Raw genomic sequence first — 27500 nt, forward strand, 5'->3', positions numbered from 1 at the left:
CTTTCTTTCTTTCTTTCTTTCTTTCTTTCTTTCTTTCTTTCTTTCTTCCTTTCTTCCTTTCTTTCCTCCTTTCTTTCTTCCTTCCCCATTTCCCTCCTTCTTTTCTATTTTTCTTCCTTCTTCTGTCTTCCCCTTTTTTTGTTTCTTTTATATCAAAGTTGTGATGATGAAAGCTATATAACATGTAAAAATTCAAGAAGGCAATATTCTTATTGTGAGCTTCTCTTCTATATTTGCCCCTTTATATTTAAACTTCCAAGAGCCAATTTGGCAGAGTAAAAATTAAGTTGCTCACACACTTCCTTGCTGACCTTGAGAAATCCAGAGAATATCATCCCAGGAAAATGCCTGGAATAAAGAAGGAACCAGAAAAACAGGACATGGCAGTCTTTTAGTTCAGGAGGCTTGGAGGATTTACAGGATATGTCCCTCTTACTATGGCAAAAGGGGAACAGTACAGGATGAAAGGCAACCCACAAATCCATCTGCAAGCCCCACTTCAGTGGACCAGCAGCATATCTTAAGTCACAGGGTGGTGGAATCAGCAAGCACCAACACCAGGATTCCAGGCGTACCTTTGTGAAACCAGGGGAATTGGCAGACACCAGCAGAGATGGCATCCACCAGAAGCTGAACATACCTGTGCTTTAGCACATCCCTAGTTAAGGAGGAGACCTTGAGCAGCCATACCACCCCTGCCCTACACCTCATGCAGTCAGCTTCAGTGTAACCCTGGGGAAATGCAGAGAGACTGCACCAAACCTCAGCATACACAAGCCACCTCCAGCTCAGTACCAGGTAAGGTATATCATTACACACCATCCAGCTGCCAGAAGCAGAGGTCACAGCTCACATAAAAAGGGATCAGGCCCCTATCACCCAGCCATAGGAAAATGGGACAAGCCCCCTAGCCCCAGAAGCATAGGTACACTATAAAAGACAGTAAATAGGCAATCACAATGAGCAGAAAGAAAATTAGAAAAGCAAAGATAATAGATTCTTACAATAGGGACAGGGAAGATCATCATACAAATTTAGAAGAGGACAGCATTGACACTACACCCACTTCTGAAACCTCAAAGGGAATATGAACTAATCTGAAGCTCAAAAAACATTCCTGGAAGAGCTTAAGAAGGATTTCTTTCTTTTTTTGTCTTTTTGGAGGGGGGAAAGCAGGGCAGTTGGAGTTAAGTGACTTGCCCAAGGTCACACAGCTAGTACTAAAGTACTAGTAAAGTACTAATTTTTTTTTAAAGTACTAATTTTTAAATTTACTAGTACTAAAGTACTAATTAAGTGTCTGAGGCCGGATTTGAACTCAGGTCTTCCTGACTCCATGGCCAGTGCTCTATTCACTGCACCACCTAGCTGACCCAAGAAGTGTTTTAAAAACCTAATTATAGAGGTAGAAGAAAAATCGATCAATTCTTTGAAAACTACAACTGACAAAATGGAAAAAAAAATCATTGACATAAACATTTCCTTATAAAGTAAAATTTAGGCAAATGATAAGGAGATGCAAAACCTAACTAGGGAGCACAACTCTTCAAAAAGTAAGATTAGACAAATGGAAAAGGATTTACAAAGGCTAACTGAAGAAAAGAATTTATTAAAAATTAGAATTGGACAAGTAGAAACTAATGACTCTATGAAGCATCAAGGATCAGTCAAACAAAATCAAAATATGGAAGAAATAGAAGAAAACATATAATATTTCATTGGGAAAACAAATGATCTGGAAAATAGATCCAGGAGAGATAATTTAAGAATTATTGGTTTACCAGAATGCAGTGATGAAGACAGATCCTGAATTGTATCTTCCAAAAATTTTTCAAGGAAAACTACCTGAGGTCTTAGAAAAGGGATTTAAATAGTCAGCAAAAGAAATGATCAATCACCTCTTGAAAGAGATTTCAAATTGAAAACCCCAAGGGATATTATAACCAAATTTCCTAATTATCAGTTAAGGAGAAAATGCTAGGGCAAACCATGAAAACAAAGAAACAAACAAGCAAAAAAAAACATTTCAAACACTGTGGAACTACAATCAGGATCAGCAAAAAAAACCTTGCAGCTTCTACATTAAAAGATCTGGAATGTATGATATTTTGATCTAATTTGCTCTACATGCAGTAGGAGAGGGAGGAAAGGAGTAGGAAGGGAAAAAAATTGATGGGGGCTGATAGGAGGAAAAATTGAGGGAGGCTGTGGTCAAAAGTAGAACTCTTTGAGAAGGATAAATGAGAAGGGAGAAATAAAAGTATAAACAGCATGGGGAAATAGGATGGAGAGAATGAAACAGATAGTAATCATAACTGTGAATGAGAATGGGATGAACTCTCCAATAAGATGGAAGTAGGTGGAAGAATGTATTAAAAACTATAATCCTACAATATGTTGTTTACAAGAAACACTTTTGAAACAGGAGAATATTCACTGGTAAATGTAAAATACTAGAGTAGAATATATTGTGTTTCAACTGAAGTTTAAAAAAAGGTGGTAGCAATCCTAATAAGACAAAGCAAAAGCAAAAATAGATCTAATAAAAAGAGATAATGGGGTGACTAGATGGCACAGTGAGTAGAGCACCGGTCTTGGAGTCAGGAGGACCTGAGTTAGTATCTGGCCTCAGACTCTTGACACACACACACACACACACACACACACAATTGCTGTGTGGTGACCTTGGGCAAGTCATTTAACCCCAACTGCCCTACCCTCCCCCTTCCAAAAAGGCACCATAGACAATGAGGCAATATCATTGCAAAACATAGATGCACCAAGTCCTATGGGATCCAGATTCATAGAAGATTAAGTTAAGTGAGTTATAGGAAGAAAGAGATAGCAAAACTATATTAGCAGGGGACCTCAACCTCCCCCTCTCTGAACTTGATGAATCTAACCTCAAAATAAACAAGAAAGCAATTAAAGAGGTGAATAGAATTTTAGAAAAGGTAAATATGGTAGCCTTCTGGAGAAAATCCTCAAATAAGTTCAACATTAGAAATACTGGAAAATAAAGGTGAGATGAATAAAATTGAAATTAAGAAAACTATTGAACTAATAAATGAAAATAAGAGCTGGATTTATGAAAATAAAACAATAAAATTGATAAACCCCTGGTTAATTTGATTGAAAAAAGAAAACCAGATTACCAGTATAAAAAATGAAAGGAATTCATTACCAAATGAAGAGGAAATTAAACCAATAATTAGTAAATATTTTGACTAATTGCATGCCTATAAATTTGACAATCCTAATGAAATGGATGAATATTAAATGTATGTATGTATATATATATATATATATATATATATGTATGTATGTGTGTGTGTGTGTGTGTGTGTGTGAATTACCCAGGTTAAGAGAAGAGGAAGTAAAATTTTTTTTAAGCAATTGGGGTTAAGTTTCTTGCTCAAGGTTAAATGGCTAATTATTTCTGAGTGTGGTGATAAGTTTCTGAGCCCAGGTCATCCTGACACTGGGGCAGGTGCTCTTACTCTCTGAGCCACCTGGCCATCCCTAAGCAATTGGGGTTAAGTAACTTGCTCAAGGTTACATGGCCAAGTGTTTCTGGGTGGTTGCTAAGTGTCTGAGCCTGGATTCGATCCCCAGGTTATCTCAACTCTAGAGCCAGTGCTCTTACTTGCTGTGCTACCTGGTCACCCCTGAAGTAAAATTTTAAAGTAACCTCATCTCAGAAAAAAAAGAAATTTAAAAAGGCATCAATGAACTTCCTAGGGAAAAATCTGCAGAGGCAGATGGATTCACAAACAAATTTTATCAAAAGTTTAAAAAACAATTCTCTATACTTTGTAGACTTTTTGGGAAGATTGGCAAGGAAGGAGCTCTACCAAATTCTTTTATCTTATGAATATGCTATTGATACCTTAACCAGGAAGAGACAAATCAGAGAAAGACAATTATAGGCCCATTTCCCTAATGAATAAACATGCAAGATTTTTAAATAAAATATTTGCAAAAAATTAAAGCAAATTATCATGAGAATAATACACTTTGATCAGGTAGAAGGTATACCAGCAATGCAGGACTGGTTCAGTATTAGGAAAAGTATAAGAATAATTGTTTATATCAATGACAAAACCAACAGACACCATATGGTTATCTCAATACATACAGAAAAAAAATATTTGACAAAATACAAAACACATTCCTGTATTAAAAACAAACAATCCAGAGATCACAGGAATAAATGGAGCCTTCCTTAAAGTGGTAAGTAGCACCTAACCAAAACCATCAACAAACATTATATGTAATGGGGATAAGTTAGATGCATTTCCAATAATATTGGGGGTGAAACAAGGATATCCTTTATCACCACTATTAATCATTATGGTACTAGAAATGTTAGCATTAGCAATATGAGAAGAAAAAAAATTAGAATAGGCAAAGAAGAAACTTTGCACATGATATACTTGGAAGATCCTAGAGAATCAAGTAAAAAAAAGCTACTTGAAATAATCACCAATAAATAAACAATAATATGCTGCAAAGTTGCAGGATATAACATAAGCCCACATAAATTCTCATCATTTTTTTGTATTTTACTAGCAAAGCTCAACAACAAGAAGTATAGAAATTCCTTATAAAGTTACTATAGACATTAAAAATATTTGGGCATCTATCTGCCAAAACAAACCCAATAACTATATGAACACAATTACAAAACACTTTATGCACAGATAATGTCAGATCTAAATAAATGAAAAAAACAAACAAACATTAATTGCTTGTGGGCATGCCAAGCTAATATAATAAAAATGAAAATTTTACCTAAATCAATTTACTTATTTGTGCTATATGAAACCATTAGAGATTATATTGTAGAACTAAAAAATAAAAATAAAAATTTATCTGGAAGAACAAAAAGTCTAAAATATCAAGGAAATTAATGAAATGCAATTCTAAAGAAGGTGGCCTCGACACACTACATCTTAAATTGCATTGTCAAGCAGCAGTCATCAAAACTACTTGATACTAGCTACAAAACAGTATGGTAAATCAGTGGAATAGGTTAGGTACACAAGACACAATAGTCAATGATTATTCTTCTGTTTGATTAAACCAAAGACTCCAACTTCTGGGATAAGAACTCACTATTTGACAAAAACTGCTTGGGAAAGAGGAAAATAGTTTGGTAGAAACTGGGCACAGACTAATATCTTACTCCATATGCAAAAATAAATTCATAATGGGTACAGGATTTAGATAAAAAGGCTGGTGTTATAATCTAATAGGGAATCAAGGAATTGATCAATTAATTAATTAAATCTGTGAGATTTATGGAGAACAGAGGAATTTATGAACAAGAAATAGAGAACATTATGAAATGCAAAATATATAATTTTGTTTATCTTAAATTAAAAGTTTTTTTTTTCCAAAACAGCAACATCAACAATGATGAACACAGATTAGGAGTGAAACAGAAAATTGGGAAAGAATTTTTACATCTAGTGTCTCTCATAAAGACCTCATTTGTAAAATATAGAGAACTGAGTCAAATTTATAAGAACATAAGTCATTCCCTGATTAGTACATGGTCAAATGATATGAACAGGCAGTTTTTAGAGGAAGAAATTAAAGGAATTTATAGTCATATGAAAAAAATGCTGTAAATCACTATTGATTTGAGAGATTAAAATCAAAACATCTCTGAGGTACCACATTACACTTATCAGACTGGCTAACGTGACAAAACAGGAAAATGATAAATGTTAGAGAAAATGTATGAAATTTGAAACACTAATGCATTATTGGTTGAGTTGTGAATTTATCCAATCACTGTAGACAGCAATTTGAAATTATGCCGAAAGGGCTTTAGAAATGTGTATACTGGGTGGCACAGCAAATAGAGCAGGCCTTGGAGTCAGGAGGACCCGAGTTCAAATCCAGCCTCAGACACTTAACACTTACTAGCCATGTCACTTAACTGCAATTTCCCTGCATTCCCCTCCAAAAAGAAAAAAGAAATTAATGTGCATAACCTTTGACACTTCTAGGGTTATACCCCATAGAGATCAGAAAAAAATGGGAAAGCACCCACATATACAAAAAATATTTATAGCAGCTGTTTTTTGTGGTGGGAAAGAATTGAAAATTGAGAGGATGGAAGTCATTTGAGTTATGGTTGAACAAGCTGTGGTATATAAATTTAATGGAATACTATTTTGCTATAAAGTATCTGTATAAGAGATGATAAACAAATGGACTTCAGAAAAACCTGCAAAGATTTATATGAACTAATGCTGAGTGAAATGAACAGAACCAGAAAAACATTGTACACAGTAACAGCCACAGTGTGTGATGGGTGATTTTGATGGACTTAGCCCTTCTGAGGAATGTAAGGACCTAAAACAATTTGAAAGGGCTTATGATGGAAAATGCCACCCACATCCAGAGAAAGAACTATGGAGTGTGAATGTAGAGTGAAACAGGTTATTTTTGGTTTGGATTTTCTTTCTCATGGTTTCTCTCATTAATTGTAATAGTTCTTTACAACATGACTAATGTGAAAATGTGTTTAAACAGTTATTTATGCATTGAGCCTATATCAGATTGCATGCCATCTTGGGGAGGGAAAGGGGAGGAGAGTGAAGAAAATTTAAATTCATGGAAATGAATGATGAAAAATTAAAATAAATTAATTAAATGATAAAAAATAAATTTGTCCCTTACTGGACTAAATAAGAGACAGCAGACATATAATAGGAGATAGCAAATAATACTTTGGACAAAAAAAAATTAGTCAAGTACTTCCTTTGCCACATACTAGGGTATATGTCAAAGAGCAAGGTATGTAAGCTTAATGTTCCTAGATAATTCACTAAAACTAAAAGCTATATTAAAGTTTCTAATCCATATTGGTAGAGTTAGTTTCTCCACTGTTCATTTCCTTTTGAAACCACAAATCCAGGACAAAAAAAATTAAAATTTTAAATATATGTGGGAGATATGTAAATGTTTACTCTTTCATTTGAGCCTATCCACTGATATTTAATGTTTATCTAGTTATTCATGACCTTGTTTATTTTGGTCATTTTTGTTTTATAATTTTTATGCAGCTTCTATTTATTCTATTATTATGGGTGATTAAAAGAATTGCCAAGTATCTAGTGGATTTTATTCTGATTTTAAATAGGGTTTATTTTGTTTACTTTTGTTATATTTATTACTAGTATATGAGAATTCAAATATTTTATTGGGTCATTTATATTTAAATTTTGACAAATATTTTAATCTATGTTAGTAGTGATGTTTTGACTTTTGATTTATAATAGCAATATCTCTTTCATTTTCTTCAAAATTTATTGAAATTGCTAGAGTTTTCAATATTTTGTCAATTAAAGGCAGCATTTATAATGACTACATAGTCACTTTGAGAGTAGTAATACCTGTACTCAATTCCTGTTTCATAAATTGAATTCATAACTGAACAAGTTACTTAATTTCTTAATACAACATACAAATCTCAGTAGTTCATATCACAAGAATAAAAATTACACACAATTTTTTATCTGTATTATCTTTTAAATTTTATTTGGTATTTTATTTTCTTCCAATTACATAAAACGTTTTTCGACATTCACTATTTTTTTAACTTCTGTGTTCTAATTTTCCTGCTCCTTCACTCTTCTTTCTCCTTATTGAGAAGGTGAGATATTTGATATGGGATAGGTTTTACCTGTTTGGACAAGAAAAAAAAACATATGTCTGTGTTAGTCATGTTGTAAAAGATAAGATAGAAAAAAAAAACAAGAAATACAAAGAACATAAAAAAACCCATAAGTATGCTTCAAACTGCATTCAGACTCCATCATTTTTTTTTGTCATCATAAGTCCTTTGCAATTATCTTGGATCATTGAGGAGAAATGTCAAGTTGTTCACACATAATCATCTTACAATACTGTTGTTACTGTCTATAGTGTTCTTCTAGTTCTGTTCATTTCACTTTCCATTAGTTCATGTAAGTCTTTCCAGGTGTTTCTTAAATCAACCTGCTCATCATTTCTAATAATACAATGGCATTCCATCAAAATCATATATAACAACTTGTTTAGTCATTCCCCAATTGATGAGCATTTTCTCAATTTCCAATTCTTTGCCATCACCAAAAGCTCCCATAAATGGCTCTGTACATATAAGTCCTTTCCCTTTTTTTTTTCTTTTAAGGATACAGAACTAGTAGTGGTATTGCTGAATCAAGGGGTATGCATTTTTTTTGGCACTTTTGGGATCATTCTAAGTTGCTCTACAGAATGACAGAATCAAGCTACAGCTACAATAATAGTGCCTTAGTGTCCACAAAAGATTATTCATTGCAAATAAATGCATATTACCATTGGCTGAAACGGTTTCCTCATGACGGATTATCTGTGACATAGGTGTCAAACTTTTAGCTAAGTCAGAACTTTCAAAACTTCCTAAATAAGATAAAAAATAATTAGTGTTTAACAAAATAAATATAACATCATATCGCATCACATTACATCAAATATCATAACATATGTAGTGTTAATTTATCATTTTCTAAGTCAATATACAGCCCAGAGGAATCTCTTTCTATTTGATGTTGACATTGTTGCCCTACATCAATGATTCACAGGTCCAAACCACAAAAAAGAGGCAAAATATAAATAACTTTTCAATTAGTGCAGAATTCCTTAAAGGGATATATATATATATATATATATATATATATATATATACACATATATATATATGTATATATATATATTTAAATTCATAATATTCAGTTACAATTATATAAGATATGGCAATTAGTTCAACCCACGAGGAGATATAAGTTGTGAATTTAAATACTGTAGCCCCTTCAAGGGATTCTCTATTCCAATTGATCTAGACATAGCAGTAAGAATGTAATGGCAAGCACAGAAGTAATTCACACCTTGTTTCAGGTATAGAATTAACACCTTGTTTTAGTTCAAGTTTCTTTTGAGCCTTGTATCAAGTCTGCTAAGAAACAGAATTTGTGAACCCCCACAACTTGTGAACTGAAAATTCATGAAATCCTGCAACAAGAAGGGGAGGAACTAATGACCCTATATAAGGACAATTTGTAGGCTTGAGACAACAGAACTGAGAAGAGGACTCTTGTGGTGACAGAGTCAAGAAGGATATAACTAGTGGTATCCTAGAACTCTGTTTGTCTTCTCTGTCTGTGTTGATGTTTGTTTGTAATACTTTGTACAGAAGACCTGGGACATTACTGGAAGCCCTGAAATACAATTTTCTGGTTGTATGTTTATAGAAGTCCTGGAGAAGAATTTTGGAGGTCCTAGGATTTTACTGATGATTTGTGCTAACCTCTTGGACCTTGTATATGGGTCTGTGTTGTTTTCTATGTTGATGACTTGGGTTGAGTTCTCAGATCTCGTTGGTGGGTCTCAGTTGATTTCATAGGCAAATTGATGATGGTCCCATCAATGTGAATGACTATTATTGTGGCTCTGTCAAGATTTATCTTCCCAGCAACAGAAACTGTGAAGGACTTGAGGTGGACTGGACACTGTAAACTTCAATATGGATGAAGAACTGGACAAGGAACTGGTAACTGTCTGCCTTTGAACCCAGGTGATATTTGGAGCTGGGACAATGGAAGAGGAACCATGGAAGCTGAGAGCCAGCCTTGAGTCAAGTTGAAAGAAGACTTTACTTGGATACTGTGTACTTACTGAGAAAATAATGATTTACTGTGACCTATGGGTAAACTTTGACTTTTGTACTTTGTGATTGAATTAAGGATTTTGTGATTGACTAAATGAATGTATTTTGTTGGAAACTATGTAAAAACTTTGCTGAAAACTATATGACCATTTTAGTGATATGTTGTTGAGTTGTGACATGGTGAATGCTTTATTTTGATTTTCTGTGATAAGTTGTGAATCCTGTACCTTGATTTTCTAAGAATGTTTTTCTCTGGTATGTTATTGACTAAATAGAGAATTTGTTATACTATGTAATCAGGGCCTTGAAAGCTGTTCACAGCAGCAGTCCTCTGGAAAGTTGCTCGTGCATAGCTTTAAAAAAGTAGGGAGGTTAGCCATACTTAATACTTGTTTTAAGTAGAAATTTTTTAACTATATCAAAGAACATTTCTTCTATCTATGTTGCTCTTAGTCAAGCAATCAAGAATGAATTTTGGCTAATACTGAATGATTTTGTTATTATTATCACCACAAATATATGCATCTTATTAAATTTATTCATTTATATGTTTAATTTGTAAAATAGCATTTCTGATATTTTAAAAAATGGGTATCAAATATACTAGGTTGTTAAGGGAAAAAAAATGATTTTCTAGGTGTTATATATGATGCAATGGTTATCTACAAATAGCCAGTCACAAGGTCAGCAATAGCTGACTACACCCCTGTCCAATAAGCAGTATATCTGACATATGACCGCAGGGAAATCATTTAATCTCACATGTCTCAGGTAATTGTTAAAAAAAGATAAGATATAGAACAATTGTCAATCTGTATTTATAAATCAGGAGTAATAAGCAATGAAATTAAGATTCTGGAAAAATTGTTTTGCCCCACTGTCCAATGATAAATTTATACTCTTGCTTATATTATCATTAAAAAGATAATATTTTTATTTAGTGTCATTTTTTATAAAATCATCACTATATTTGCCTCACAAATATTATTGGATAATATTTCACCCCCTGTATTTATGAATATTCTTTATGATATATGCCTTATATATTATTGGGAAGTTTTAAATACTGTGAAACTGTGGATAAGGGGTTTTTGTGTTTGTTGTTGTGGAAGTTTGTTTTCTTGTTGGTAGAAAAATTCATTTGTCATTTATTTTTTCTAAGATTAGTCTATATAAATTATTCATTACCTATTCAATCATATATAATAAGTTGTATTCTTTAAATACATCATGTTTGTAATATCAAGCAAAGAAGTACTTAGCACCTTGTTAGAGTTATTTACTTAGCACCTTGTTTCAGTTCAAGTATAAGGACCCTGTGAATCCCACAGTGGTGGTGGTGGGGGGAACTTGCCAAAGACAGGAACAGGAAAGACATAGGAATTGGGCAGAACTGGAAGAAGCCAATGACGGATAAAAAAAAAATCAGGATAGCTTTTGACTAAACAGGGCTGAGAAGGGGAAAACTTTGGTCTCTGAAACTCTGTTCTTTCTGTTTTGATTTGTGTTTGTGATACTTTGTACAGAAACTCTGGGAACTTACTGGAATCCTTGAAAGAGGATTTCTTGTCTGTTTAAAGAAGTCCTGGAAGAGGGTTTCAGAGTTACTGGGACTACAGTGTTGATTTGTGTTGACTTCTCAGACCTTGTTTATGGGTCTGTGTTGAGTTTTGAGACCTTGTTTGTGGGTCTGTTTTGGTCTCACAGGAAGATAGTGAATTGATGATGGTACCAGCAACGTATATGGCTGTCTTTTTGGCTCTGTTAAGCTTTGTCTTCCCAGAAACAGAAACTGTGAATTACTTGAGGTGCACTTGACACTGTGAACTTCACTATGGAATGGGAACAGATTGAGGAACTGGATAAGGATCTTAGAGCTGCCTGCCAGTGAATACAAGTGATGGTTGGGTGAATTCAGGCAAAATTGGGACCATGGAAAAGAAACCATTAAAGTTTGGGAATCAGCTCCAGGTCAAGATGAAAAGACCTTTCCTTGGGTATTTACTACAAGCTAACAAGATCATTATTTACTGTGACCTGGAGTGGGAGAACTTTGCACTTTGTATCCCTAAGGGAGGATTGTACCCTTTTAGGATGATAGAGTTAAGGATGATTGGCAGCTAGTCTCTAATCAAGAAGAAAGAAAAAATGTGGCCTGCACAGGTGGGAGATCTTTGTACTTTGTATCTATAAAGGAGGATTGCTCCTTAAGGATGATTGAGTTAAGGACTTACTGAATGATACCTTTTGTTTAAAACTAGATGTCCACTTTAGTGATAAGTTGTTAATGTTATATCATTGTGAATACTCTACCTTGGTTTCTGTGAATGTATGACCTTTGTTTATTGCTGAATAAAGAGTTCAATATACTATGTGATCAGAACCTTAAAGTTATTCTTAGCAGCAGTCCTATGGAAAGCTGCTTGTGCTTCACTTTACAATGTTGAATATGAATAATTCTCAGATTTTCTAAAATAAAGCTTTATGTAATATTCCCTACCCCCATAACTGGTTTCTCTTTTGTGTTTGTTTATTTGTTATGAATTCATCTTTTCTATTTATAAATTTATTTGTTCTGCATTTTCACTTCTCTTTTAATTAAATTTGCTAATGTTTGTCAACTTTGTTGGTATTAAAAAGAAAAAAAAGTCAATAAGTCTGTAGTTTTCTATTCTATTTATGTTTGCTATTATATTTATAAAGTTCCTTATCTTAACTTTCTTTTAAATCATTGATGTGCACATTTTTGTTACCATGACAGTGGCAGCTGCACCACAGCCCTCAGTGGCCCCTTGCCCTGGGGGCAGAAGGTGAGGTACTCCTAACTACTGGGTCCCAAAGTCCATACTGCACTGACCTCTCACTTTGTCCTTTGCATCCATGTGTTGATAAATCTGGAATTGACCTCAGCTGCTGGAGATCTGGAGTCCATCCAGCTGGTGCCTGGAATCCTTTCAGATGGTGCCCTGTCAGGCCTGCCCTGGGGCCAAAGCCTTGGTGTGGGGCTGGGCTCAGCTCCCAGAGCACTGACCTGGACGATTCCTGCCTGCCTACCTCAGCAGGAGGTTAGCTTCTCTCTGTTATTTTGTGGGTTCTCCAGCTCCAAAGTTTGTTTAGAGACCATTTTTACATGAATTAGGGAAGATGGAAGCCGAGGACCTCAGGGCGGACCTGCTTCTACTCCGCCATCTTGACTCTACCCCCATAATGACCACTTTGTTCAGAAAAGCAATACAGTAGAATCTTGATATACAAGTAACCTGGTTTATGTATGTTTCACTGGACAAAGAAAAATTTTTAGCAAAATTTGTCTTGCAGAACAAACAAAAATTTGTAGGATGAACATCATGTTTGGACTTGAATGGCTGAAAAGTGATGATGCTCAACTAGGGTGATTTTGTTTTCTTTTGTTTTCATATGTCAAACAGAGGAACATCAGCTTGGTATACCACCTAATTGGTCTCATTCGGCATTGACCTTTCTTGGAGGTAGCATCATTCACTCTTAACAGTACCATTACAAGTGTCTTCATGTGTGTTTGCATACATAAGGTAGTAATCTGTGTAAAAGTGTATGGTAGTGACTGTGATCTACAACAATATTTATAACAATGGTCCCAAAAATAAGAAGATTGAAAAGGAAATTTTAAAGAATGAGATAGTTATGCTGAAAATGTAAAAAGGAATCAATGAGAAGCATGAACGTGGTATGCATGTGACCAAACTTTCATTGCTTTATAACCAGTCTGTATGTACAATATTAATCCTTTTGAAAAAGGAAGAAATAAAGGTGGTAGATGCAGTGAAAGGAGCCATGAGAATTTCAAATCAATGGCAATGTGTTCTAAAAGATGCTGAAAAGTTGTTTCTCCTATGGATCAACAAGAAGCAGTTAGAAGTTGATACCATAACTAAGAACATTCTCTTTGAGAAGGTAAGGTCATTGCATGCCAATTTCATTTCAAAGATGCCAGGCACATATCAGTCAGAGAAAGAAATTTTCAAGGATAGCCGAGGCTGGTTTGATAATTTCAAAGAGAAGTGATATCCATAATGTTGTATGGCATGGCGAAGAAGCAAATTCAGATGTTAAGGCAGCAGCAGCCTTTGACAGGAAATTTGAAAAGCTTGTGATTTCTGAGAATTAGCTGCTGAAGAAAGTTTTTAACTGTGATGAGACCAGTCTTTTATGGAAAAAAAAAGATGCCTAAGAGATCATACATTACAGGAGAAAAGACTGCATTACCTGGGCACAAGCCCATGAAAGACTGTCTATCCTTTTGCTCCATGTTAATACAAGTGGAGATTTAAAAATAATGTCCCTTCTTGTTTATCATTCCCAGAATTTCCAATCATTCAAAAAGAGTAAGGTCCAGAAGAGTCAGTTAAATTCATGGGGACGTCCAATAGCAAGGCATGGGTCACTCAGATCTTATTTATGGAATGGATCAACACAGTCTTTGGTTCTGCAGTGAAGAAATATCTTCAAGAAAATAGTCTGCTACTCAAAGTCTTGCTGGTTATGCACAATGGTTCTGCCCATCCTCCTGGCCTTGAAAATGACCTATTAGAGGAATTCAAGTTTATTAAGGTCAAGTTCCTTCCTCTCAATGCCACTCCACTATTCCAGTCATGAATCAATTGGTCATCTCAAACTTTAAGAAGCTTTATACAAAAGCTTTATTTCAGGTATTTGTTGAGGTGACTGAAGGCACTAGCCTTACCCTATGAGAGCCTTGGAAGGACAATTTCAACATTGTTGGCTGCCTCAAGTTCATTGACAAAGTCTGGGATGGAGTCACCAAGAGAATGCTCAATTCAGCTTTGGTGAAAACTGTGGCCCAACTACATTCATTAACATGAATTCGAGGGTTGGGTTCTAAAAAACGAACCAGTCATTGCTGAAACCATGCCTTTGGGCAAGACATTGGGACTGGAGGTGTATACTGAAGACATTGAAGAGCTGTTGGAGGAACATAGCCAGGAAATAACATGAACAGATGCATCTGCATGAGGAGCAATAGCAAAAGGATATTCTCATCTGAGGAGGAGGTTGAAAGGTCAGAGGAATTCCTCACATAAAGAGAGATTAGGGAGGTTTATCAAATGTGGGAAAAGGTGCAAAATTTTGTTGAAGAATGTCCCCTAAATACGGCTGTAACAATGAGAGCAACAAATATTTTTAACTACAGTGCAATGTCATATTTCTGTGACATTATGTTTTTGGGGGGCTTTTTGCACGGGGATGGTAGAGCAATTGGGGTTAAGTGACTTGTCCAAGGTCACATAGCTAGTTTTTTGTGTTGTGTCTGAGGTCGGATATGCACTCAATTCCTCCTGACTCCAGGGCCTATGCCCTATTCACTGCGCCACCTAGCCACACCATTTCTGTGACATTCTGAAAATATGTAAAAAAAAAAATGTCATTAGATTCCTAGTCAGAAGAGAATGTAAAGGAAAAAAATCAGTAAGTTAGAACATGAATATGATATTAAAAAGTGAAAAAAAATAGGTGAAGGCAGTAGTGTTAGTCTTACTTTTAGTGAAAGTAGCTTAAGAGAGAACACTCCCAACACTGAAATCTCTGATGTTCTCATGGAAGGAGATTCTCCTGCCAAGGAATAACCCTTCCTCCTGCTCCTCCCTCTCATCTCCCTCACATCTGCCACAATGCTTCTCAAAGGTAAAGTGCAAGTTAATTTGCTTTACTTTTGGTTTATATTGAGTACTAATCATTGCTATTATATTTCAGGTGCATTCAGGACAAAAATAACTTATTTAAATTATAAATCATTATTTTTATATGGATATGTTTTGGTATGGGGTACCAATCATTCAACTTTACATTATTTCTGATTGGAAAATTTACTTTGTAATATGAACAAATGGCTTGACGAACAGAATCTCAGAATCAATTAAATTCGTAAACAGTACAATATAAGGAACTTAATATTTGCTCATTTCCAGATGATTCAACTTGTGCCTCACAGAAATATATAGAATGTCCAATACTTCTTCTATTTCTCTATTGATGCTTATTAATAATATTTTTGTTCTTGTTGGAAGCCTGTAATTAAGTACTATCTTTTACATATTTCCTTTTTTTTACTTCAGTGATAAACCTTCCACTACCCCTGTCACCTTTGCCTATTCATAAACATACTTTGACATAGAAATGGCAGAATTTTAATAAGCTCATTTTCTCTAATCTGCCAGTAATTTCTTAAAAGGAAACCATATTATGAACTTATGAAGGGGCCGAAGAATTTTCTGTCTCTTTTGCCTTCTGAGATTGGTCAGCTTTTGAAGAGCCTCATCTTGACTTTTCACCAAGGTTTTCATCCCGCTTTACCCATAAAATTCATCAGCAAAATAATTTAAATTCTTTCAGTACTTAGTAAAGATGCAGATCTTACTGTCTTCCTATCTCAATTTATGCTTTAGCAGGGCTACATTCTTTTCAACCCTGAGGTATTTTTCAATATCTCAGAATATCTCATGGTGTAAAGACCATTTTGTCTCTTAATTCCATCAACAAAGGGCCCCATCAGTGCCCAAACAGCAGTAAAAGTGCTCATGGTATTCTGGAAGTGACTTCAATTTTTATGTTTTCAGTGTGAGCGTTTTAAACTTGGCAGCTATCGTGGTTCCGTGGATACAGTGCCAGGTCTGGAGTCAGGAAAACCTGTGTTCAAATCCATCCTCAGACATTTGCTAGCTGTTGATGCTGGTGACCCTGGGCAAGTCATTTAACCCTGTTTGCCTCAGTTTCCTAATTTAAAAATTTAGCTGGAGAAGAAATGGTAAACCACTCCAGTATCTTTGCCAAGAAACCCCAAAATGGCATCACAAAAAGTTGGACACAACTGCAAAAACTGTACAAGAAAGTGATAAAGGAAATATAAATATAGGCTAAACTTAAAAGTACATCATGTATACATTTTTTAAAGTGGGGAGCCAGTTCTTAAACATTCCTAGAATGACCCCAGCAAAGGACTCACATACTAAGAAAGCAGGACTCATTAAAAAATACCCTGATGTTTGGAAATATTTAAGAAAGAAAAGGAAGGGAATGACAGAGGATGAGATGCATAGTTAGTTTCATGTGATGAACATGAGTTTGGAATAGACTTTGGAAGATTGTGGAGGATAGAAGGACCTAATATGCTATGATTCATAGGGTCATGAAGAGTCACGTATGATTCAGTGACTGAAAAACAATGTGTTAAATATAACTAAATAGACATGACTATATTTTATACATATATAATACATATATTTATGTATATCTATATAAAATATAGCCACATATATCTGTATATATGTGTAAGTTTGAGAAAGAAATGACATACACATATAATAGAAAATACCTTTATAAAAATATATGATTTCCTAGGGTACAGAAAAAAATATTTAAAAAATTAGATATAGAACTATGAACATTTTATATAACATAATGGAAATAAAGATTAATATAAATTATTACAGGGGAATACAACAAAAGATATAATTCTAAATGGAGCATTAATAATGATAAACTGAATAATGACTAGGTCAATGAATGAATAAATCATATGAATATTAAACAATAGCCATATTAAAGGGAGTGATTTTAGACAATATGACAAAATTTGAGGCAAGCTGCTGTAGTACAATCTGGTGTGTGTGTGTGTGTGTGTGTGTGTGTGTGTGTGTGTGTGTGTGATATGGTGGTGGTGGGAGTCAAACAAGCAGTCAGTAGATAGTGAGATATAAAAAAAGAGAGGGTGCAGATGGTAGAGGGGGAAATCTGGTAGAGATGATAAGATGGAATGGGATCATTTGTGGCTTCCGAGGAATTTGTCTTTGCTAAGATAAATGCTAATGCATTTGTGCATGAAGAGAGAAGGGAAAGGAAAAGGGAATCTATTAAATATGTGAGACAGTGTTGAAGGAAGAAATAGTAGCAGAAGATATCTGTATGATATAAGATAAGGAGGCAAGAAGACATCTACATATGTCATCATTTAAAAAAAATCAGTAAATTTTAAGACTTGGTTCTCAGCTGAAAGTTGGGAAGAGATATAAGCATAGGAGTTTTGAGAAGGGATGAAAATATTTTGAAAAGTTCCTGTGGTGAATGGGATAATGAATTAGTCAGGGAGACCAAAGAGGAGGCTTAAGTTATAAATGTAAAGGAGTATGGGGAGAGCATGGTTGAGAGAAATATATAGGGGAATTCTATCAAATGTATATATAGTGGAAAATGGGTATGTGAAGCAGTGCTTTTTAGGTGAACTTGGGAACAAATGCATTGTTCATCATTCCTTTCCATTCTTGCTTCATTTCCTTATCAATTCTCTTCCTTCAGGTTCAAAGGCTCTCTAATAAGAAGGTTATGGAATATTCTCAATAAGTTATTCAAATCACAGGAACTCTTTCTAATCATCTCTTAAGTAAAACTATGTATATATTTTTTCCACGTGATAGTTTCTCCGCAAAATAAAACCTTAAGTATATAGACTTAGACAAAAGTCTTTTTTAATGACAGGTAATATAATAGCAGCATCAAGTTACATAAAAATGCTGGTAAACATTCAGACACCTTCTTAGTTGCTCTGAGAGAAGTCTATGAAGGAAAGAAGTGGGATTTATATTTTGGGATAAAATAAGTTAAGAATATAATTTGGGGGAAGAAGCAGAGCCAAGATGGCAGAGTAGAAGCACAAACTTGGCGTGAGCTCCTGCTCCAATCACTTCCAACAGAATGACTCTAAACAAACTTTAGAGCTCCACAACCCAAAAAGAGACAGAGAGAAACAAATCTGCTGAAGGAAGACCAGCAGGTGAACAGGAAGGGTCTATCCCACTGAGGTGGTTGCTGAGCACAGTTTGGTCCCAGGGTAACCCCAATGAGCAGCAGCCAGAGAAGACTTTAGGAGAGTGATTCATCAGCATCTGTGGTGGTTTCCACATTTCTCAACCTATAAATGCCAAAGACAAAGTAAAAGGTCAGTGTGGAACTCTGTTGGAACAAGGGGAGATGGAAGAACATGGCCAAGCCCCTGATCCAGGGGTGAGAAGCAGAACAGGCATGGTGCCAGTGCAGCCCCACTAGGAGGCTCTGTAAGTAGTTCCTGGCCTGCAGATCACAGGGGGACCAAGTGATCTTTCAGAGCATAATCACTCTTGCTTTGACCTGCTTGGATCTGGATCATGGTCTTGGGTGGTAGTTCTGGGGTATGTGAAGAGTGTGCCAGAGCTTGTGGGGGCTGGATGAAAGGGAGGTGAAAGGAAATGGGACAACTTCATTCTCATTGAATTTGTCTTGAGGAGTGAATAACATACACACTCAATTGTGTATCTTACCCTACAGGAAAACAGAGGGGTAGGGGATAAGAGGAAGGATGATAGAAGGGTGAGCAGACTGGGGGAGAGAGTAGCTAGAAGAAACCTTTTTGAAAAGGGGCAGGGTATAAGGAGAAAACAGCATAAGTGGGGGGCAGGATAGGATGGAGGGAAATATAGTTAGTCTTTCACAATATAAGTACTCTAATGATTTGGGTAACTTCACATGTACAATCTGTATTGAATTTCTTATCTTTCCAGTGGGGGTAGTTGAGGAGGGCAGAAAGGAAAAAATCTGGAACTCAAAGTTTTAAAAACAAATGTTTAAAAAAATGTTCTTTATATGCAACTGGGAAATAAGATATATATGCACTGGGGTATAGAAATCCATCTTGCCCTATTAGAAAGTTAGGGGGTGATGGGGGATGATATAAGAGAGAATAGATTGGGTGAACAGGTATTCAGTAGGCTCACTCTTTTGGGGTGGGGGGTAGGGGAAAGCTGGGGAGAAAAAAATTATAGCTCAAAATCAGTGGAAATGAATGTTGCGAACAAAAAATAAACAACTAAACTATAAAAAGAAGAATATAATTTTTGATTTTGCTACATTTTTAACTATGCTACACTTATTCTTAGTTTGACCTGATCTCGGTTTTAATCCAAGTTGTCATATTCTCTTCTTCTGGTCTCTGACCTAAACACATCCATTCATAGCTTTTTCTTGCTTCTCTGTTTTCTCTCTAGAAACCCTGAGGTCATAAAAACCCCAGTGGGGGGAGGGAATTGAACTCTCCTGAATTCCTACAAACCATGTAACTACAGTATTCTCTAACAATCAGAGAGGAATCTCCAAAAATCTTTGTGATCATGAATATTAGCAACCCAAGGGTACAATATAATGGGATATTAAACCAACAACAAATAAAATGTATAAGTTTTTTAAAACTAAAGTTACTCTGTGTACATAGGTTTGAAGTTTATTGTGGAAAATGGTATGGCAAGTTCAAATTATAACTAGGAAACAAAAGGTAAAATGACAAATTAGAAAAATAATGAACCACAAGGAATCATAATATAGATGTGTGAACAGTCCATGCAAGTATAATTCCACTCTAAAGTGAAAGCAATACAAATAGCTCTAGGTGACAAGATGGACAAAATGGTAAAAATCAATACTTTGCTTTATACTTGGAAAGGGCTATGAAACTATACTTTTAACCAATAGATTTCAAGATCAGACTTTTTCCCCATAAATACAGGGAATGAGGAAGTTTAAATCTGCTGGAATTAGCAGTTTCTCCCGACACCCCCTTCCCAATCAAGGCCTTACAACCCATTCATCCACAGAAAGGGGGGCAGCTCAATTTTATAGCATATTGTAGACATAATTTCAGGATTTGTCCATTAAGCAAATCTAGAGCAGGAGATAAGTCACTCTTGTTCGTGATGACAAGCAGATGTTCAGAGCAGCTTGTGTCCGATTATGACGCAAATATTTAAAGTCTGCAGTTGATAGACAGTCATGAGTCTTTGTAATCAGAGACAAAGATGAGGGTGCTTATTCATAAGCTTTATCTTAATGGCGTTATCATGGTGAACACCAGCTACAGTGGATAAAGTGACTGCTGACAGGTGGCACAGAATGTGAAGATGTACTACATTTCTGTATTCCACAGTGTGGTTTTATGGTCATAATTTATTCACACTCCTTTATTTCACCTAACCACACTGAACACACTGATCTCAGATTATCCTCATGCTTCTTTAAATTGGGCTATGGGACAAGTAGAATGTAGTAGAACCTACAGTTAAAGTAACAAAAGCTTATGGGATTTGATAGGAAATTGGATTTCTAGGGAAATTGGTGACATTTTAAAAAGGTCTGGAGACCGGTATTTTAAATACAATGTCAGTAGTCTTAGATTTTGCTATCCTTCAAACATAAGCTCCTTGCAGGAAAGGAAAAGTTCCTTTGTCTAAATTTAGTACGATGATAGTGTTTTTATCATGGTTAAAGATAGAAATGAACTATTTTTTGAATAATTATTTTAATTAATTATTTAGAACAATTTAATGAAATGGATTAATGATTCAAATGACCATCCCATATGATTATAGAACACATTCACAAGCAATGGGACAAGCACTCTCCAAGAGACATGATAAAATAGGACTCACCACCAGTATTGTCTTGCCTTAAATTGCAAAGAGAGGAGCTTCTAGCAATTATTTTGAAATGTTGTTTACATTGTTATTTTCAACTATAGTCATTTGATCACTTGGATAGAAGTATCCCTAATAATAACTGCATATTGGTGAGAAAAAATGTACTTAAATTGACAAATTTATGAGGAATTTTGTCTTTTATTTACTATTAGGGCTCTTGGTAGTTTTAAGGACACTGTCTTATGTATACCAGTATATTATTATATGTAAAAATATTGCAATGACAATTTTTTTAATTAATTGGTTACAAGTTTTTACCTAATTCTAAATATTTAATCATGTCTTGAGATACAATATTTTATATTCATAAAAAATTAAGACAATATATTTAATGATGGAGAAAGTATAGTTGACTCAGGAAGTGTTACAAAAATTTTCTTTTTACTCAGTTATAATTGAATATACTGTTAAAATGAAGTTAAAACTACATGCTACTTAAATTTACATACTCACATTTGGTGTCCCAGATGACTTTTTAAGGACACAGAATAAATTAAGATATTGAGTCTTTGTCAGTGGAGGGAAATACTACATTAAGAATTCCATTTTGATTTTCTGCATTCACACAACCAGGATGTTTCTAGGATTGGACTTGAACCCAGGCCATCCTGTTTCCAAAGTTAGTCTTTTATCCAGTATACCTTACTGCCTCCACCTAACAAGTCTGGCCTGGACAAAAAAACCATAATTGATTTAAAAAAACTTGCATACTACCTCTTATAACACAACATTCTTGGGGCTTAACTATTTCATGAAGCTCTGAGAAGGCTGGGATTTTCAGAATATCATTCTAATTTCATGTCATTGTTCACAAAGGATATGAGGCAAGAAGGCTGTACTAGTGGATGAGTAAAGAGTTGTCATCTCTATTGGAGAGTGCTTGCTCCATTGCTTGTGGGTGTGTTAAATAATCATATGTGAAGGACAGTTCAATCATTAATCCATTCCATTTAATTGTATGAAATAAACTTCTATTAAAGGTACTGTCCAAGGCCACAGATTAATTAAACAACTCTACACTCAGCTGCCTAGTGCAATAGGGTGGCAAAAAAGCATTAATCATTCCCATTGTATTGATGGGAAAACTAGAGCCTTAAAATGTGTTAAATGATTTTCCGAAGATCACATGTCAATCTCAGGCAGGGGAGGTCAGAACACTAACAATACCCCAGACTTCCAGATCAAATGAAATTCCTTTATTATAAAGAGATTTAAAGGAAGAATGATCTTTCCAGGTTTATGAGGCTCTACCTACCAATACATGGAAAATTTTCCATAATAAAAAAAAAAATGAACATTCCCCATTGTTAGGTAGATCATGATCTTTGAACATGAATTTCCTTCATGAAAACCCCATTTCAGAGGAGGTATTAATCATCAGAGACTGCTTTATTTTACTTAGCTCTTTTCCAAAAAACAAACTTTCTCTGCACTGTAACATAAGTAACTGTCACTATATTTTTTTTACAGAAATAATGGTTATCTTTTCCAATGCCAGAAATAAAGTCCAGAAATCAATACTAAAATAGGGTTGCAAACAAGAAATCCATTTTCCAGGTAATTTTTCTGAAACATACCTCATTTGTAAATCATAGGATATGCACATACCAAAAGGTAATTCTACTATATAATAGTCACCAAACATTTTAAATTTGATCTTGGAGGTGTTAGAAAGCCGTGGTGGTTTATTGACTGAGGTATTGGCATGGTAAGACCTGAACTTTATCTCAATTAATTTGGTGGCTGAATGGAGGATGGATTAGATTGGAGTGAGACTTGAAACAGGCAAATTCACCAGAAGCCTTCTATAGTAGTCCAGGTGTGAGGTGATAAGGACTTGTACTACAGTGATAGCAATGTTAGAGAGAAGAGTATATATTGAACCGATGATGTGAATGTTTAACAGATAAACTTTGGTGACAAATTAGATAAAGGGAATGAGAGATAACAAGGAGTCAGACTCTTAGGTTGTGAACCTGAGAGATTGGGAGGATGATGTTGTCCCTACAGTATCACAGAATGTAAGAGGTGGAATGAGTTTAGGGCGAAAAATAATAGTGACAGACTGAGAGATAGGGATAGATAGAAACAGAGACAGACACAGAGATAATGAGAGTAGATAGGGGTAAAGGGACAAATAAAATTATTTACAATATAAATAAAACTTCACAGGGAAATCTTCCTCTGTAGATCACAGTCATTTCAGACTCAACACCCTTCCCCTCACTGTCCAATAATAGGGTCATGCAGGAAGAAACCTAGTAGTATGGTCAACACAAGTTTTTTGGCAATGTGTTTGAGCATAGATCCTACAGAAAAGGACTCAAGAACAGTCTCAGATCCACAGGAAGTACGATAGTCCAGAAGATGGTGTGATTGCCCTTCCAATCATCCTTACTGTCACAGACATTATTTCTAAATTTCACAACAGAAAAGTAAGGTAATTTGAGGAGGGAGAATGCATCAATATCTCTTTGGTCCTGGGGGAATGGAGGTATTCAAGAAAACTCCCTGGAGAAAGTGGCATATGAGAAGAACCATAAAAAATATTGGAATTAAAAGGAATTAAAAGCTTGTGGGATGATTGTTTTGCTCCAGTCTAGTGAACGTATTGCTATTCTTCTTTGGAGCTATGCCTATAGGTTAGTCAGACAGTCAACAAGCAAAGAAGCATTTAGTAAGAATTTACTATATTCAAAACACTACTAACCATTTAAGATAAAAAGAAAGTCCCAAATCGTCCTGTCCTCAAGGAGTATACATTCTATTGGAGGAGATTACAAATAAAGAAATGGGTTGATTATCTATCTATCTATCTATCTATCTATCTATCTATCTATCTATCTATCTATCTATCTATCTATCTATCTACCTATCTATAGCTATAGAATCAATCCCAGATCACCTTAATTGGAAAAGCACTATCAGTTGTGGAGACTGGGAAAAATCAACTGATGAAGGGAGGATTTAAACTGAATCTTTTAGGGAGTGAGGGAAGCTAGAAGGAAGAGGTAAGGACGGGCAGCATTTTAATCATGGAGAAGAGCCAGTAGAAACTCATTGAGATTGGAAAGATTGTGTGTATGCATAAGGAGCACAAGATTGAATAGGAGAGTGGAGGGAAGGAAATATAAGGTACATACATGTTACAAATATTGTGAACCAGAAAATAAAGAATACCACTTTTAGTATGCATATCTGGGTATAAGATAGGCATTCCATGTTTAGCATATTTAGCTAAACTTGACAATGTTATGATTTCAAACTCAGACATATATCATTGTGTAGGTGTGATAGTAATGGCAATTAAAGATTCCCCTGTATTGGCTTGGTTTTCAAATTGATTGTGTTAAAACCCAGAGTTTGTTAATCCCACCTGTGGGATGGTCTTGTTGATGTGAAAAGAAAGTCCTGAACTGGGAGGAGCTGGTGATGTAGATTTGGAGAGACACTAGAGAGAGGCGGAAGATCTTTTTGGAAGCAGCACCTCGTGGAGAGAGAGAGACTAAGAGAATTGCTGGTGGCCGCTTTGAATTGCCCTGGACTTTTGAGACCTGCCCCCTGAGCTGCCAAGGACTGAGGAGACATGGCTGTTTTGCTGGTACTTTGTCTGTCTGTTTTGATGTTGTTTTGCCAGATATGTCCACTGGTGAAAGACAGTCCTTTTGTTGAAGAAGTCCTGGAACCTGGCATTTGGTTAAGAAGCCCTGAGACTGTCCTGCAGACAGAGAATGAATACTGTCCACTGGTGAGGGACAGTACTGTTGTTGCAGGGGTCTGGAGACTGTCCTGCAGACAGAGTGAATACTGTCCACTGGTGAAGGGCAGTACTGTGGTTGCAGGGGTCTGGAGACTGTCCTGCAGATAGAGTGAATACTGTCCACTGGTGAAGGGCAGTGCTGTTGTTGCAGGGGTCTGGGAACCTTTCTGTTGGTTCGGAAGCCCTGAAGAAGGATTTTCTTGTTGGATGTTTACAGAAATCCTGGGAGAGGGCTTTGCTAATATGTTCAGGGGTTCCAGGACTGTTCTACAGACAGAGGATAAATTCATGAAGGGACTGGCAATGTATCTTATGACCTTGCTAAGCCTTGTCTCTCCAGGAACTAAGATTGCTGAGAACTTGCCTCGTGTCAAGATGAAGAAAGGACCTCCATTTGGGTATTAAGTGCTGTGTTTAAACTTGATGTAACTCTGGGGTAGATTCAATTGTGATCCAGGGGTGGGGAACTTTTGACCTTATTGTGCTCTGTGATTGACAAATGAAGGTACTTTACTTATGTTTGGAAACTAATCTCCATTTGAGAAGAGGGACTTTGTGGTGGACTTAATTAAGGTATAGCCTAGGGGTGAAGTAGTATTTAGAACAGAGATTTTGTAATTGATTGAATGATTGGAAGGTCCTGGGGTGGGGTAGTACTTGGAGATTATTTAATCACACTTAGTAAATGCTGTATTTTGAATGATGTCATGTTTTGATCTTCTCTGTTCTGGGTTTGTTACTGAATAAAATAGAGAGCACCTATGCTGGTATTTTTAACCTGGGAAGTTGCCTTCTTTTGGCATTACATTACAGTAGGTTAACAAAGAACAACATATATGATGTTTATTTGCATACATTCATGTATATATGTATGTAATGCATTTACATTCATTACTATAAACACACTTGAATTTGTATACATGTATGTACTTGTGGTATATAGACATATATGTGCACTATTTACACATATGTACATGGAGGCATCTGTATGCATATACACAAATATACATATAGATTTAAATGTGTATTGTACATCTATATATATACATGTAAATACATTTATACCTCCGTGCGTGTGTGCATAAACATGATATCTAGCAATTCACCTGAATGTACTCTATACTCAGTTTTCTTCTCAGTTGAATTCCATGTATTCAATCTTTGTAATACTGGTCCACAATCCAATCATCTTTCAATTGCCCTATACTTCTCCTAAAAGGAAGAATACTCATTACTTTTTTTTTTTTCTGTGACTGATGACTTCTCTTATGATACTTCCTCATTGGAAGAGAGCCAAAACTGGAGCAAATGCCTTTTTGTATTGTTCTCTCTTTGAGAGCCAAATGGAAAATAGAAATGTTTTAAACACCTGTTTTGAAATTCTCCTAGCTACAGAATATGGCTGAGTATGGTACAAACAAGCAAGGAGAATAATCTTGGCTTAAAAAAATTCCAAATGATATTTAACAGTGCAGGAAAATTTCAACAAAAGACAATAAGAATGTTCATGGATCTTCTAGCAACAGGTACACTGAATGTTAAATAAGGCATTTCTCTCTCTACAACAATATGGTTTCCAGGGATTCAGGGCTCCATCTGTTGCATACAGTGACTTTCTCCCCCTGTGTGTTCAGGCACGTTCATCAGAGTAAATACCGCTACTTAAATATATCAGATGCTTACTATGGTGAGTAACAGATGGGAAATCTACCCTTAAACTTGGGCAGGGGTAGATGATTGGAAATATAAATGCTATCTTAATTCATAGACTTAATGTTGTCCCCCACTATTAAGAAGTTAGCGTCAATTACCACCTTTGGGCATCTCAGCAAATGGTAAATCAAAAGTCCTGCTAATGAGCACACACACACACATAATTCATACATTCTCAAGAATCAAATACAAATATTATCTGATTCTTCATGACCTTAAACAGAGACAAAATAAAAATCTGTGAATGTTGTAATTTAAGGACATTTGGCACAATGGCAATCCTGCTCCTAAAATATATGTTGAACCATTTTTCCATGAAACTTGGTCTTCTGTGATTAGGGCTTTCTTTAGGTTCAACAATATTCCCCTGCTAAAATACAAATACCCCTGAAAGAGATAGCACATTAGAGCATTATCAGTCCCTGACCATGTTTTATTAAATAATTTCTTATATTACTTTCAGACTGACAGCTAGTGGAAGACAGAGCTCTATTAGGGTACTTACAGGGAAGGTGAGAGGGTTCAGAATGAAATGTTGCATTGTTCAATTCACCCAAGTCTACCTTGGACCACTTCATGTAGTAAACAATTCATTATAATGAAAATATTCCCAACCTGCAGTTATTCAATAGTAGCAATGCTTTGTTTATCACAGAAATTATATTTATTAAAGACAGTTACATTCTCTCTATCCCTATATCCTTCTTATTCTAATAGTCACTGTCTGCAATAAAAATCTAAAACTTGGTTATATGATAGAATCAAAAAA

The 27500-nt window shown here is 35.4% G+C and overlaps 1 long non-coding RNA gene across 2 annotated transcripts in view; it reads right to left on the reverse strand.

The window, feature by feature from the left end:
- Positions 1-7542: 7542 nt before the first annotated feature.
- Positions 7543-27500, reverse strand: part of LOC138143996 (uncharacterized) — a 259778-nt gene continuing 239820 nt past the window's right edge. For both annotated transcript variants that reach the window (XR_011163839.1, XR_011163838.1), the window contains 2 exons: positions 8359-8442; positions 7543-7702 (listed from right to left, as the gene is read on the reverse strand). This is a non-coding gene — a long non-coding RNA (uncharacterized lncRNA). The remainder of the gene's footprint in view (positions 7703-8358; positions 8443-27500) is intronic.

The sequence above is a fragment of the Petaurus breviceps genome, unplaced genomic scaffold (assembly GCF_028583685.1).
Source record: "Petaurus breviceps papuanus isolate PSGF00001 unplaced genomic scaffold, PetGlider_PUasm1.0 90683, whole genome shotgun sequence".
Taxonomy (NCBI): Eukaryota; Metazoa; Chordata; class Mammalia; order Diprotodontia; family Petauridae; genus Petaurus; species Petaurus breviceps.